The sequence below is a fragment of the Pan paniscus genome, chromosome 7, assembly GCF_029289425.2.
Source record: "Pan paniscus chromosome 7, NHGRI_mPanPan1-v2.0_pri, whole genome shotgun sequence".
Taxonomy (NCBI): domain Eukaryota; kingdom Metazoa; phylum Chordata; class Mammalia; order Primates; family Hominidae; genus Pan; species Pan paniscus.
Genome location: NC_073256.2, coordinates 42,671,896 through 42,686,998, shown reverse-complemented (window position 1 = coordinate 42,686,998; position 15,103 = coordinate 42,671,896). Strand labels below are relative to the sequence as shown.

At 40.3% G+C, this 15,103-nt stretch overlaps 1 long non-coding RNA gene across 1 annotated transcript in view; it reads left to right on the top strand.

Annotated features, from left to right (window-relative positions):
* LOC134731058 (uncharacterized) overlaps positions 1 to 15,103 on the top strand; it is a 772,118-nt gene that overhangs the window by 742,706 nt on the left and 14,309 nt on the right. Inside the window, exons 6-9 of the long non-coding RNA XR_010113121.1 lie at positions 319 to 396; positions 2,113 to 2,202; positions 4,762 to 4,942; positions 6,442 to 6,608. This is a non-coding gene — a long non-coding RNA (uncharacterized LOC134731058). The remainder of the gene's footprint in view (positions 1 to 318; positions 397 to 2,112; positions 2,203 to 4,761; positions 4,943 to 6,441; positions 6,609 to 15,103) is intronic.

The window sequence follows — 15,103 nt, the reverse complement described above, 5'->3', positions numbered from 1 at the left end:
GTGGAGATTGCAGTGAGCCAAGGTTGCACCACTGCACTCCAGCCTGGGTGACAGAGCAAGACTCCATCTCGGGGAAAAAAAAAAAAAAAAAAAGAGGGGACATACTTGCTTTATTCCTGATATTAGTGAAAAAGCTTCAGATTTTTCATCATTAAATATGATGTTAGCCGTTTGTTGGAGATGTTCTTTACAGATCAAATTGAAGAAGTTCCCCTTTACTCCTAGTTCATAGGGAGCTTTCATCATGAATGAGTGTTGAATCTTGTCAGAAGTTTTTTTCTGTACATATTGATATGATCATGTGATTTTTTTCTTCAGCCTGTTGATGTCGTGGATTACATCGATTTTCAAGTGTTGATCTAGTCACGTACATGAGATAAATCTCATTTAGTAATGGTATGTATCTCTTTTTACACATTGTTAAATTTACTAATATTTTGTTGATGATTTTTGCCTTTATCTTCATGACACATATCGAACTGCCATTTTCTTTTCTTGAAATGCCTTTGTCTAGTTTTGGAATTAGGGTAATGCTGGCTTCATAGAATAAGTTAGGATGTATTCCCTCTGCTTCTATCTTTTGGAAGAGATTGTAAAAAATTGATCTAGAGTCTATCATAAATGTTTGGTAGAATTCACTGGTGAAAACACTTGGACCTAGTACTTTATGTTTGGAAAGTTATTAGTTATTCAACTTCTTTGATAGACACAGATGGTAAATTTTTCTTATGTGAGAAATAATATGATCTTTTGGAAGATTGTCTTCCAAAGAGTTGGTTTATTTCGTCTGATTATCAAATGTTTGGGCATAGAGTTGTTCACAGTGTTCCTTGATCATTCTTTTAATGTCCGTGGGACCTGTAGTGATGTCCCCTCTTTCATTTCTAACCTTAATTTGTGTCCTCTCTTTTTTCTTAGGCACATAAAGGCTTATCAATCTTACTGATCTTTTCAAAGAGCTGGCTTTTGGTTACATTAATTTCTCTACTGATTTCCTGTGTTCCATTTCATTTATTTCTGCTCTAATTGTTATTTATTTTCTTCTGCTTACTTTGGATTTAAGTTGCTCTTCTTTTTCAAGTTTTCTAAAATGGAAGCTTATTGATTTTAGCTATTTCTTATTTTCTAATATATGCATTCCATTCTACAAATTTTTCTGTACAAACTACTTTTGCTATATCCCCTTTGATAAGTTATATTTTCATTTTCATTTAGCTCAAAATCTTTTCAAAACTCTATTGAGATTTCTTTTCTGATCCATGTGTTGTTTAGATATGTGTTTAATCTCTTAGTATTGGGGGATTTATTTTAGCTATCTTTCTGTTAGTCATTTCTTGTATAATTCTATTGTGGTCTTAGCATACACTGTATAATTTCTACTCTTTTAAATTTGTTAACATGTGTTTTATGGTCCCAAATGTTTATCTTGGTAAAAGTTTTATGTAAGCTTTAGAAGACTGATTCTGTTTTTGTTGTTGTTGTTGAAAAAAGTCGTTTGTGAATTATATACAGTTAATGTCAATTATATTCAGCAGATGTCAAATATATCCAGTTGGTTGATGGAGTCATTGAATTCAGCTATGTTCTGATTTTCTGCTTGCTGGATTTGTACATTTTGAATAAAGGTGTGTTGAGTCTCCAATCATAATCATGAATTAATCTATTTCTCCTCACAGTTCTATTAATTTTTACCTCACATATTTTGATGTTCTGTCATTAGGCACATAAGCAGCAAAAATGGGTATGTCTTCCTGGAGAATTGACTGCAATATTGTTTTGTAATGCCTTTCCCTATTCCTGATAACAGTCCTTGCTCTGAAGTCCATTTTCTTTGAAATTTATATAGCTACATTTTTTTAATTAGCATGCTATAACCTTCTCCATCCTTTTATTTTTGATCTACATGTGTCTTATTTAAAATGGATTTCTTATGAACAACATATAATCGGGTCTTTTTTCTTGTAACCCACTCTGACAATATTCATCTTTAAATTGGTGCTTTTAGACTATTGACATTCAAAGTGATTATCAATATAGTAAGATCTATATTATTCTTATATGATTTTTTCTCTTTCCTTAGCATATTATACTATGTTTTAAAATTTCTTTCAGGGGTTGCTTGAGTGGTTACATTTCACTAGATAATCCAAGTCTACTTTCAAATACAGCATGCCTGCAAATGTGCCTCTGTGCAACGTTTTGGTGAGTATTTATCCTGGTTGGTGTTTTCTGAACTTCCCAGGTCCGTGGTTTGTTGTATGACATTAATCTGTGGAAATTCTCCGTCATTATTTCTTCAAATAGTGCTTCTGTTTCTTTTCCTCTTTATTCTCCCCTGGTATTCCATTTTGAGTATTTCGTAGTTATTCCACTCTTCTTGGAATTCTGTTCCTTTTTTGTCCTGGTTTTCTCTTTGCTTTTCAATTTTGAAGGTTTTTATTGACATATCCTCACGCTAAGAGTTTCTTTCCTCAGCTATGTCCAATCTACTAGTGAGTTCATCAAAGGCATTTTTCATTCTGTTATAATGTTTTGATTCTTAACATTTCTTTTTGACTCTTTCTTAGAATATCTGTCTCTCTGCTTACATTACCCATCTCTTCTTACATGTTGTCTACTTTTTTCATTAGAGACCTTAGCATATTAATCCTTGTTGGTTTTTTTTTTACTTTTTTTTATTATTATTATACTTTAAAGTTTTAGGGTACATGTGCACATTGTGCAGGTTAGTTACATACGTATACATGTGCCATGCTGGTGTGCTGCACCCACTAACCATGGTTCCAACGTCCTTGCCATATCTGGTTCTGATGTTTGCTCTGTTTTTTGTTTTTTTTTTTTTTTCATTTTGGTGTGCCTTGTAATTTCTTTTTGATAGAAGACATGATGCACTAGCTAAACAGAACTGTGATAAATAAGCCTTTAGTAATGTGATGTATTATGTAGGGGAGGGGGAGCATGTTATACTCCTATGATTAAGTCTCAGTCTTTTAGGAAGCCTGTGCCTTGGACCAGAAACTTCACTAATGCTTTTCAGTTTGTTTGGGATTTCCAGCCCCCACCCCCACCTTCTTAGGTGGTCCAGGAAGGATAGAGAAGTTAGGCATTTTCCTTCCCCAGGTAAGTTATGCTCTAATAAAGCCCCAATGGGTTAGTTTTTCTTGAAGGCAGGCCTAGTGACAGAGAGCAGAGTGCTCTGCTGCATTTCGGGAATGGCTTCTTCCCCTAGACCTCTGCTGGAACAGCCTTAGGGAATTTTCAACAATCTTCACTGTGAGAAGCTAGCAGAGCTCCTGGAAGAAAAACTTATAAAAGCGTGGGACCCCCTACAATAGGATCTCCCTGGAAGTTTTCAGGAAAAACTTCTCCACACTGCACCTCCAGCAATTTCAACTACAGTTCAGATACTCCCATGCCAGCATTGGTTCTGGGATGGGTCCTGCAGGTGGGTGTCAGCTCCAGTAAGCTGTGATTCTCTGGGTATGCTTATCTGTCTCTCCATTTCTGAGGGCAGCAAGTTTACCCTGTGACCTCAGTGCTCTGATGAATATAAGAAGAGTTACTACTTTTTCAGCTTTTTACTTATTGTTGGGATAGAGAGGCAGCTTCTAAGCTCCTTCTCTGATGTCCCAGAAACCAGAAGTCTTTTAACCCTTCTTTTCCTTTCAAACAGTTTGGTACATCCATGTTGTAAACCAGACAAAGGCAGAAAAGACAGAAGAATGAGGATCTTATAATACCAGTTACTCTAATCTGGGTTAAGAATATAGCAAGAGTAATTGTTTTACTAAGGGGAATAACTCGTAAAAAGATCAGATGTTTGAGATATTCTTGGTGATAGTAGCATTACCATTTTAGACTGATAGATTTACAGAGTGGCCTTTCTGCTTTTTATTTTTAACTATATTCATTTTATTTGATCTTGCACTTGAACATGTGATACAAGTAAGTAGTAGGTAATTTGCTCAGAAGGCCCTAAATGCCACACTTGAACATTAGGTGATTAAACATATAAAACATTGCCATATATTAGTTTAATGAATATATGTAATTTTATTAAAATATAAGAACTACAACAAAGTAAGCAACAGATTGGGACAAAGAAACTAACACTTAGGTACAATTTGACCCTATTATAATCAATCTTTAAATGCCATCATCTCACACCACACCTCCAATTTTTACTTCAAAGTGTCACTCATCAGTCCTTCCATCAGCACAGTTGGTTTGAGGTCAAAACACAGCTCCTTGCCTCTATGGCACCCCGACAGACTTAACTTTATAGCCATAAACTATGAAAACTGCTGCTATACAGCTATACACTACTGCTTCTTAAAAATAGTTTTTATTTAAGCATTTTGTTTTGTTGTTCTTGTTGTTGTTAAAAATGAGTTTCTGGGACTTGACACATTGTAAAAGGCCTTGTAACTGAAAATTGTAATACACTGCAACCATTTTCAGTTATTCAAATATGCTTCCTTTCAGTTATTTAAATACACTAAGCATGTTCACACCATAGGCTTCTGTGCATCCTGTTCTCTGCTTAGAAAACTCTTCCTCCAGATATTCACAAATTCATGTCCTCACTTTATTTAGATCTTTAGTCAACTATCAGAAAATCTCAGAGAGAACTTCCCTAACCCCTGTCTAATATTGAAGCTGCAGTCACTTTGTTTCCTTGAACTGTATTATTTGTCTTCATAGAAACTGACTGGGAAAACACTGATTGGTTATCTGTATCTTGTCTGCCTACTCCACTAGAATGGGATCTTAGTTTCTTTTCTGTAGGGCTGTATGCCCATTGCCTAACAGAACGTGCCTGATATGGAGAAGATGCATGTAAAGCTTTGCAGAATGAACAGACGCTTTTTCCAAACATATTCGTTCCCAGTGTGTATGCTGAGATAATGTCACATCATCTTTCTCCTTGTGTGAATTCTAGGTAAGAGAAGGGTGTGCCCGTTCTTTTATTCTTAGTTCAACACTTGGTTGTTGGTGTACCGGAGTCCACCTTCAGTGGTGGAATCCTGTCAAAAGCTGCTGTGTGGCTTCTTTGGGAGGCTCAAACTCTACTCCAGAGTTATTACTGGTATCTACAAATTTGTACATAATCCATAATCCATTGATATAATTATATCTAATCAATATACCAGCTTCAGTAATATGAATAGGCATACCATTGAAATGTATTAATATCTAAATATTCATAATCAAATGAAGGTAAATATTCTAGCTATAACTTGGAATGAAACCCTTTTATATGCTATATTTTAAGATTCTATCAGTTGAATGAAATATAAATATATCTATGTATTATTGCAGGAAAAATGCTTCTATAATTAATGACTGAAAGCTGTTAACTTTATATATAAAAACAAATATTAAAAACTTTCAAGTAGTTGAAGAGAGTAATATATTTATAGTTAATTTGAGAATACTAGACAGATTATGCAGAACTATCTAACTGTATGGAAAACATAGTTCTAATACAAAACAACAATATTTAAAAATCTATATAATAGAAATTGTAAAAACAAAAAAATCTTTATAATTCTAGTAATTTATAGAGTAATTCTATCCTGGCATTCCCAATAGTAGTATATGAAGCAATCCTTACTAATTTTTAGATAATTCCACCTATACTCCAAAGCTTATTTAAAAGCATCCTACTCATTAATTTTCATATCTATAAGGATGGATTAAAAGCCACATTTCCAGGAAAAGAAAAATTTCCAAAATCGTGTACAAAACATTCACACTAAATTACTTTGATTCAAAGCAATAAACACTATAAATAAATAGTCTGAAGAAGGAAAAATTAGAAACAAATAAAGGTATCCCAACACCATTATTTTTCACTAAGTAAATTTCAAAACTATTACAAAAGTATTTTAATAATGTTTGTCTTCTAGTTCTGACTCTAGAAGAAAATATTGAAGGTTTGACAGCTCAGTAGAGTAAGAATGATTTCCACTATATGTCTGCTTTGCTTGCTTGCTCAGAGAATTTTGTATCCCACATAAACTAACACAGTGAATTTCATTGAAGAAATTCATATAAAATGGAAAATAAAACAATGTTATGCAAAAATGGAAAATAAAACAATGTTATGCAACCGATGTTGAAAATGGCACAGATGTTGTCTAAGCTTTAAGTAATTAAGAAGCCAAAAGCATACATTGTTTTGTTAACACCAATTAATTGTATATTCAGAAAGAAATTGTAGTACAAGATAATGTTAAAAAAAAAATCCATTGCCTTATCAGGAATGTACTGGGAATTTTGCATTTTTTTCTAGCTGAAGACAAACTACATAATATATAAGAGATTTGAGTACTGCCGTATCAAATACCTATGCAAGATATTCAAATGTGGTAAAATTGCAATTACAGGTGAAAAATACTTCTTGAATAAAATAAATATTTAATAATTTATTTACAGACAACCCACAACCAACCAACGTGACCTATTTCATCAATAGTTTCTTACAGAAAATGAAGTGAGTGTGATGGGCACTGCTGAAGAAGTAACCAAACAGAAGAATTTCAAAACTTTATCAATTTCTTATATTTTATCTGCTGCAAACCTCCTTCTATTATTCCACTCAGGTAAAATGCTAAAATTAATATTCATTAAATGGAAACTACATTGGAGTTACAGACAATAAATCAAAGGCAATTTTTGTTATCTTGAAAACTAATTACATTGCTTTCATTTCTGCATTTCTGGGTCTGTAGTTTAAGGGCATTTTCCCCGCAGTGATTATGTAAAACAGCAAGTGAATGCAAAACAATCTTAGAAATAAAATATATAAATGAAGGCAGTAATTCTAAGCCTGACATCTGAAAATACTCAGAAAACATCCTTTTTTCAAATACTATATCAAACTTTAGTTTATAAGGTTGCTTCAAAGAAATTGCATTATATAATACAAATCAAGTTCAGGGGTTATGTCAGGAGATGGGTGAAAAATGTAATAATTAGGTGATAGCATCACTACCAGTTGGACACTGTCAGCAGCAGGAGTAAAAAATGATCTTGGTCATTCACCAGTTTCAGTTGACAGTAAGCATGTATTTAGTAAGGCAAACATTCAGTACAGTGACAGAAGCAAGCTTGTAGATTAAGGTACTGGGAAATTAACATTCTTCCATTTCTATGCCAAACTTATAAAATTTGACTATTCAATTACAAATTAAAAATTGTAATAATGGTTAATTTGTTGATATTCTAATTCCCGTATCATGAAGTTTCTTCTCTGAAAGTAATATTTGCCTTTTGCTAAATATTGATTTTAAGCACTGGCCCATTAAGTCCAAAGATATGTTCAGAGGACCTGCCAAGTATCAGGCTTTCGAGAGATGGTGAATAAAACCAAGAGGCTGTTCCCAACCTTCCAATGCTTATATTCCAGTAGGAGATGATAGTAAAGAAACAAAGGCACACTAGATGTCTAAAATGCTATGAAGACAAAGCAAACAGGGTAAGGAATGGACAGGAGGAAGGTTATTCTTGGTAAGGTCGTCCTGGGGAAGGCCACAGAAATAAGTAGGAAAGAGCATTCCTGGCAAAGAGAACAGCCAATGCAAATGCCTAAGGCAAGAACATAACAGATATGTTTAAGAGAACCAAGGAGGAACGTTAATACCAGAAGATAGAACAAAGGAGAAAGTGATGGGAGATAAAGTGGGAGAACAAATGGTAAAGACTTTGAAACTTTTAGCAAGTATAATGAGAAACCTTTGGGGGGATTTGGCAGTCAAGTGAAATAATTTTACTTATATTTTTAAAAACTGTCACTTAGAGAATAGACATCAGACATCATGGGAGCAGGGTATCTGAGTTGCAAGGACATAAATTTTACAGGATCCTTTCATAGGAATATCACGAGACTGTTGTAATTGTCCAAAGAAAATGTCACAGTGCTTTAATCTGGAGAGGCAGCAGAGGAAGTAGTAGAATGTGGTCAAACTCAGGAGATACTGTGAATATAACCTAGCCACTGAACTTAAGCCCAATTCATGGTATGTAATAAAACGCAGCTTCATTTTCTCTCTCACCATTTACTTAAAGTGGATGGAAACTTGGTCATTCCCAAGATGTCCCCATAATCTATCCATCTCACTATTTATTTTGGGAATCTCTTCCACATTTGGGTCTTAGCAGACAGGCTTTGGGGTAGGGACGAGGGAGTAAAAAGCCCTGTCTACTTCCCCAGACCTTTCTTTCCTGAAGTGAATTCAGGAGTTTGCAGGCTGATCAACGGGAAAGATAGGACCACCAAGCAGTAGTAACACACAGGAGGTCAGTTTGGGGGACAGCGGGTACTTTGATAATTTGGCCTGAGGAGGTAAATTCCCCCTCTGAAAGAGATCTTCCAGAGACAATGGGGGTGGGGTGGACTACACACAGGGGCAAGAGGTCAAGAGAGCTCTCAGGGGAAAGAAATTGGAAAGGGAATTTAAGTGTCCAGCATGATGGCGAGTCTCTAGGCCAGAGAATTCTGAAGCCTGAGGTATTTTTAAATCCTAGGGTTTGTGTAATCTATGGCTAGCAGATGTTGGGTGCTGTTTTATGGAATATGCAAAGGTAGGTTCACAAATAGCTAAAAATACGCTCATTTGGGATATATTTAAAGCAACTGGATATATAAAAAGTTGGATTTAGTTCTGACAGGTTTTTGAGCTCAGTGGTCCCAGCTTGGTGTGAAGAAATAAACAACACAGGGCTATTTTTGGCTCATGTATATAGCAACCCATCCCTTTGCCCCATGTTGTTTTACAATCCAAGTTGTGTATTACTTCATAAAGCCTGAGTTTGGAGCCAGTGAGTGGTAACGCATTCTAATGACCCTATAAGGGCACATGCTACAGTTTCAAATTCTGCTTTCGGGTAGTCTGCCCATTTAGTGGAAGAAAGTCTGGAGAATAGATTAGAAGAGGAGAAGACTTTGATTCATTTAATCTTTTAGTGAGTAGAGTATCATTACGGCCCCTTTGGTACCTGTTCCTGGCTATCTGTAAAACTTAGTGAGTGTTACCTACAGAAAGATGTGTTAGCAGGTACACCTGCTTCTTCAGCCAGTAAGTAATCCAGGCATGAGATTTGGCCATGAGTTCCAGTCCCTGGGCTATTTAATTTTTGCGGGTTATCCTGAGATGTGGCTCTCTGAGCTTCTTTTAAATCCAGGGTATGTATGGCCTCTCGAATTATTTTAGCATTAGCCATCATTGCCAGTAATGACAACTTATATTTTTCAGAACCACCCCCCAATCCAAGAAACAGCTGGATAGACTCGACCTATTTCAGACTCAGCCAGACTTGCCAAGTCATCATACTACATGCGGTGTGTTGACTGATAAGCCCGTTCTAATATCCCCAATTGTTGGAGAGGATTTTTGGCCTCAGCTAAAATCTTCCGTTGACACTCTGCCCAGGCTGTTATGAGGTCTCATGTAGGCTGAATACCTGCCCAAGTCATAAAAATCTACATCAGCAAGGCACCTGTGGACCAAGACCAGAGCTTCATATGTGGGTCATTCCTACCTTCTGCACTAATTTTACAGGATCCTTTAATAGGAATACCATTTTTGCATCTAGTACTATGGCAGCTAATGGTTTAAATTTAGCTCCTGTTAGGTAGAGCTTACTCTCCACCAAATACATTCTATGTGGCCAGGCTGCCCCTTTTCATTTGTTTCCCAGGCTAGCTCCTTAAAGAGAAACTGGGTCTCAGTGTAAAAGAAAGGCCATGTTTCCTCACCCAAGTGATAACCTCGTCCTCTTTATTGGCCCTCTCCTTCTGATTTTTCTGTCTTCATTACTTAGTGGGTGGTCACTGTCAAGTAGAGGGTAAATTATCTCAGTCCCAGTCCTGGTGACACTGTGCTAGACAGCACAAATCCTCCTGCCCAGGTTCCTCTCCTCATAACATCTCCCCCAGGACTTCAGGCCCCTCCTCACTCTCTGCGTGGCCTCTTGGTAAGAAGCTGCCATGAACAAGGACCAGCACATGAGTTGTAGTTTGGAGCGTCTGCTCACCAGGGCAGTGGCTACTTTAAAGTTCTGGAAGGAACAAAGATGTAAATTGCCTTGCTTTTATTCACTTGAAGTAACACTTAGGCTAGTTTGGCCCCAGGTTTGGGATCTCAATATCCCTCCAAGGAGAAACTATAATGACAACATCATGCAGCATAACTGAGTATCACAGAGGTGTGCTAGCTGCTTCCAAAGGCTACTCCTCCAGCTAGGCTCAGGAGCCTGGCCTCAGCCTGATGTCTCTGCCTCACTGTCTCATTTACCTGCTGTAGCGGTCCCCAAGAATAAGGATATCCTCTTGCCTCAGCACACCCCAAATCACTGGCTAAAAGGAGCTCTTGCCACTGTAGGCTGTTACAGGGTCACAGATAGGCAACCCTTGGTCTAGAAGTGTGTACTTCTCCCTCTTTTCTATTTAGGCCTGCAGGTCTTACAACATCCAGCACCTTCCTGGTGGGGGACCCAGACAGGAGCACTAACCACTTTTCCTGGGCCTCTGACTCCAAAAGTCAATTCTAATGGTGGGGATTTACTCAGATATTGGTGCTACTTTTCCTGGGCCTCTGACTCCAAAAGTCAATTCTAATGGTGGGGATTTACTCAGTTATTGGTGCTCCTGCTTGGCCAGGCTAATAAGGTATGGGGGTACATGTAAAATATTAAGAGTACAATACAGCATGGAGCAATGTTATACCAAACTAACGTATGGGCTTTCCAATGATTGTTTCACTAACTGGGTAGACCCCCATATGAATTCCTTGATCATAACCAAAAATCACCTCATCTTCATTGCCACTTGAAGTGAGTTCAGGATTTCAGGGCTGATAAAAAAATATATATGATAGCAAGGGGGCATTAACAAACAATGAGTTTTATTAGGGTGGTACCTTGACAGGTTTTCATGTGTATGTGTGGTGGGGCAGGAGGGGCGCATATTACAGCATGAGACCTTCCAGTGACAATGGCACAGGACTACCATCCAGAAGGAAAATAGGGCAAGGGCAAGAGAAGGTAATTGGTGAGGGGCTTGTGTATCTACATGATGTCACAAAGCAGCAACATGAGAAGTCTCTAGGACCAAGATTTTCAAAGGACAGCAGTGGCTTAGAGTCTTTTATAACTCCAGAATTTGTCTTATCTAACTAAGGCTAGTAGACGTTGAGTGAAATGTTCTGGGATATGCAAAGCAGACAGACTCTAACTCACTAAAAATATGCTTATTTGGACTACATTTTTTAAGCAATTGGATGTGTAAAAATTTGAGTTTTCCTCTGGGCTAATGATACCATTATCATGAGCCTTGATGAAATAATCTACAGCTAATAGAAGATGTCTTTCGACTACTTACATAACATTCTCATCAGAAGCAAACACATAGGCTACTGGAAGACAGCAGCACACATTTTTGACTCAGAGCACAGGCAAAGAATGACTGATTCTAAGAAATGAATAGAAAAAAATCTGTCTCCCCTCTGAGGGAGAAATAGGAAGTCTTTCTAACCATAGAACACATTGCTGTTTCTAGATAAAGACACTTGGAGAAACCATTGTTGCTTGGAAAAATATGTTTAAAAAATATTATTCTACCTGTGGCAGAAGGGTGGAACATCACCTCTGATTTAGGATCGTACACCAATGCTAAGCAGAAGTCTGCTACCACTAGCAGAAGGGCAGTAAACTCTCTCTTGCCCAAAAATGACTACAGATAAAAACAGATAATTTCTGCAATGGAAAGGATGTGTAAGAACATTGAGATAGCTGTAAATATAAGACTGACATGCACTGAGTTAGGCTAAGCCTGAAACTGGAGCAGGGTAACAGAGGACTTCGCTTCCCCTACCATGAACCCAGTACTAAGTAACAAGAGCAGTCTACTTTTGGGAGAGGGAAAGACTCTGGAAGAGCCCTCTCTGTGGTTGAGACACACCAGAATGGTTAAAAACTGAAGGAAAGGTGGAAAAGAAAAGCAATAGTGCCCCCTTATACATGATTTCACCTTCCACAGTTTCAGTCACCCACAGTCAACCATGGTTTGAAAATAGGAGAGTATAATACCAGAAGATATTTTGAGAGAGAGAGAGACCACATTCATATGATTTTTATTACAGTATATTGTTATAACTTTTCTCTATTATTGTTGTTAATCTCTTATGCCTAACTTATAAATTAAATTTATCATAGGTATGTGTGTTTAGGAAAAAATACGGTATAGTATTAACATATATAGTATAAGGGTTGGTACTATCCATCATTTCTGGCATTCATAAAAACCTTTTGGTATCCCATTCCCCACTCTTACTACAAGATAACAGCAGACCATTGTTAGAGAACTTTGAAACCTGTGGTTTACTGGAGGTAATGATAGCAACAACAAAACCCAAAGATAACTCAACTCCTGACTAGAATAAGTCAAGTCTCCACAACAACAGCCTGACATGCCTGTTTCCAGCCATGAATACAGTATATCTCAGTCTTTACTACATCATTTTCAGAATTCAATAAAAAATCCTGAGACGAAAAATAGAGCAAAGAAAAACAACTGGGTCAAGAGCTAAAGCAGACAATATAACTAGATTCGGAGATAATTCAGGCACTGAGAGTAACAGTGAGAGAGTTTGGAATTTGAAATAACTATGACTAATATGCCAAAACCCTTAGCAGAAAACATGGAAAAAAATGAATAAACACGTGGGAAACTTCAGCAGAAAAATTAGAAAAAATCAAATGAAAATATTATAAATACGCATACATATGCATACATACAATATCAGAGATAAAGCATTCTTTTGATGGGATCACCAGATTTACCACAAGCTGTAAAATAATCAGTGAACTAAAAATATGTCAGTATAGATTAATTTTAATATGTTCAAATTGAAACACAGAGAAAAAAAAATCATAAAACAAGGACCACCCAATATTGGATAATATTTCCTTATCTCATTAACATGTAGTTAAAATACTAGGAGAGAAAAATGAGGCAGAAGAAATATTTGAAGACACAACAAAAGATATCAAAACATAGATCCAAAAAGCTCAGAGAAAGCCAAGCAGGATAAATACCAAACAGACATATAGTAAAGCTATCGAAGAAGAATAAAAAAAAATCTGCAAAAGTCAGGAAAAAATCAAAACACATTGCATACAAAAAACAAAGATATCCTCTCCCTCTCCCTCTCCCTCTCCCCTCTTTCCACGGTCTCCCTCTGATGCCGAGCCAAAGCTGGACGGTACTGCTGCCATCTCAGCTCACTGCAACCTCCCTGCCTGATTCTCCTGCCTCAGCCTGCCGAGTGCCTGCGATTGCAGGCGCGCGCCACCACGCCTGACTGGTTTTCGTATTTTTTTGGTGGAGACGGGGTTTCGATGTGTCGGCCGGGCTGGTCTCCAGCTCCTAACCGCGAGTGATCTGCCAGCCTCGGCCTCCCGAGGTGCCGGGATTGCAGACGGAGTCTCGTTAACTCAGTGCTCAATGGCGCCCAGGCTGGAGTGCAGTGGTGTGATCTCGGCTCGCTACAACCACCTCCCAGCCGCCGGCCTTGGCCTCCCTAAGTGCCGAGATTGCAGCCTCTGCCTGGCAGCCGCCCCGTCTGGGAAGTGAGGAGCGTCTCCGCCTGACCGCCCATCGTCTGGGATGTGAGGAGCCCCTCTGCCTGGCTGCCCAGTCTGGAAAGTGGGGAGCGTCTCTGCCCGGCCGCCATCCCATCTAGGAAGTGAGGAGCGCCTCTTCCCGGCCGCCATCACATCTGGGAAGTGAGGAGCGTCTCTGCCCGGCCGCCCATCGTCTGAGATGTGGGGAGCACCTTTGCCCTGCCGCCCCGTGCGGGATGTGAGGAGCGTCTCTGCCCGGCCACCCCGTCTGAGAAGTGAGGAGCCCCTCCGCCCAGCAGCCACCCCGTCTGAGAAGTGAGGAGCGTCCGCCCTCCTCGTCCGGGAGGGAGGTGGGGGGGTCAGCCCCCCGCCCGGCCAGCCGCCCTGTCTGGGAGGTGAGGGGCGCCTCTGCCCGGCCGCCCCTACCGGGAAGTGAGGAGCCCCTCTGCCCGGCCAGCCGCCCCGTCCGGGAGGGAGGTGGGGGGGGTCAGCCCCCCGCCTGGCCAGCCGCCCCGTCCGGGAGGTGAGGGGTGCCTCTGCCCGGCCGCCCCTACTGGGAAGTGAGGAGCCCCTCTGCCCGGCCAGCCGCTCTGTCTGGGATGGAGGTGGGGGGGTCAGCCCCCCGCCCGGCCAGCCGCCCCGTCCGGGAGGGAGGTGGGGAGGGTCAGCCCCCCGCCCGGCCAGCCGCCCCGTCCGGGAGGGAGGTGGGGGGGTCAGCCCCCCGCCCGGCCAGCCGCCCCGTCCGGGAGGGAGGTGGGGGGGTCAGCCCCCCGCCCGGCCAGCCGCCCTGTCCGGGAGGTGAGGGGCACCTCTGCCCGGCCGCCCCTACTGGGAAGTGAGGAGCCCCTCTGCCCGGCCAGCCGCCCTGTCCGGGAGGGAGGTGGGGGGTCAGCCCCCCCCCCGGCCAGCCACCCCGTCCGGGAGGTGAGGGGCGCTTCTGCCCGGACGCCCCTACTGGGAAGTGAGGAGCTCCTCTGCACGGCCACCACCCCATCTGGGAGGTGTGCTCAACAGCTCATTGAGAATGGGCCATGAAGACAATGGCGGTTTTGTGGAATAGAAAGGGGGGAAAGGTGGGGAAAGGATTGAGAAATCGGATGGTTGCCATGTCTGTGTAGAGGGAGGTAGACATGGGAGACTTTTCATTTTGTTCTGTACTAAGAAAAATTCTTCTGCCTTGGGATCCTGTTGATCTGTGACCTTACCCCCAACCCTGTGCTCTCTGAAACATGTGCTGTATCCACTCAGGGTTGAATGGATTAAGGGCGGTGCAAGATGTGCTTTGTTAAACAGATGCTTGAAGGCAGCATGTTCGTTAAGAGTCATCACCACTCCCTAATCTCAAGTACCCAGGGACACAAACACTGCGGAAGGCCGCAGGGTCCTCTGCCCAGGAAAACCAGAGAACTTTGTTCACTTGTTTATCTGCTGACCTTCCCTCCACTATTGTCCTGTGACCCTGCCAAATCCCCCT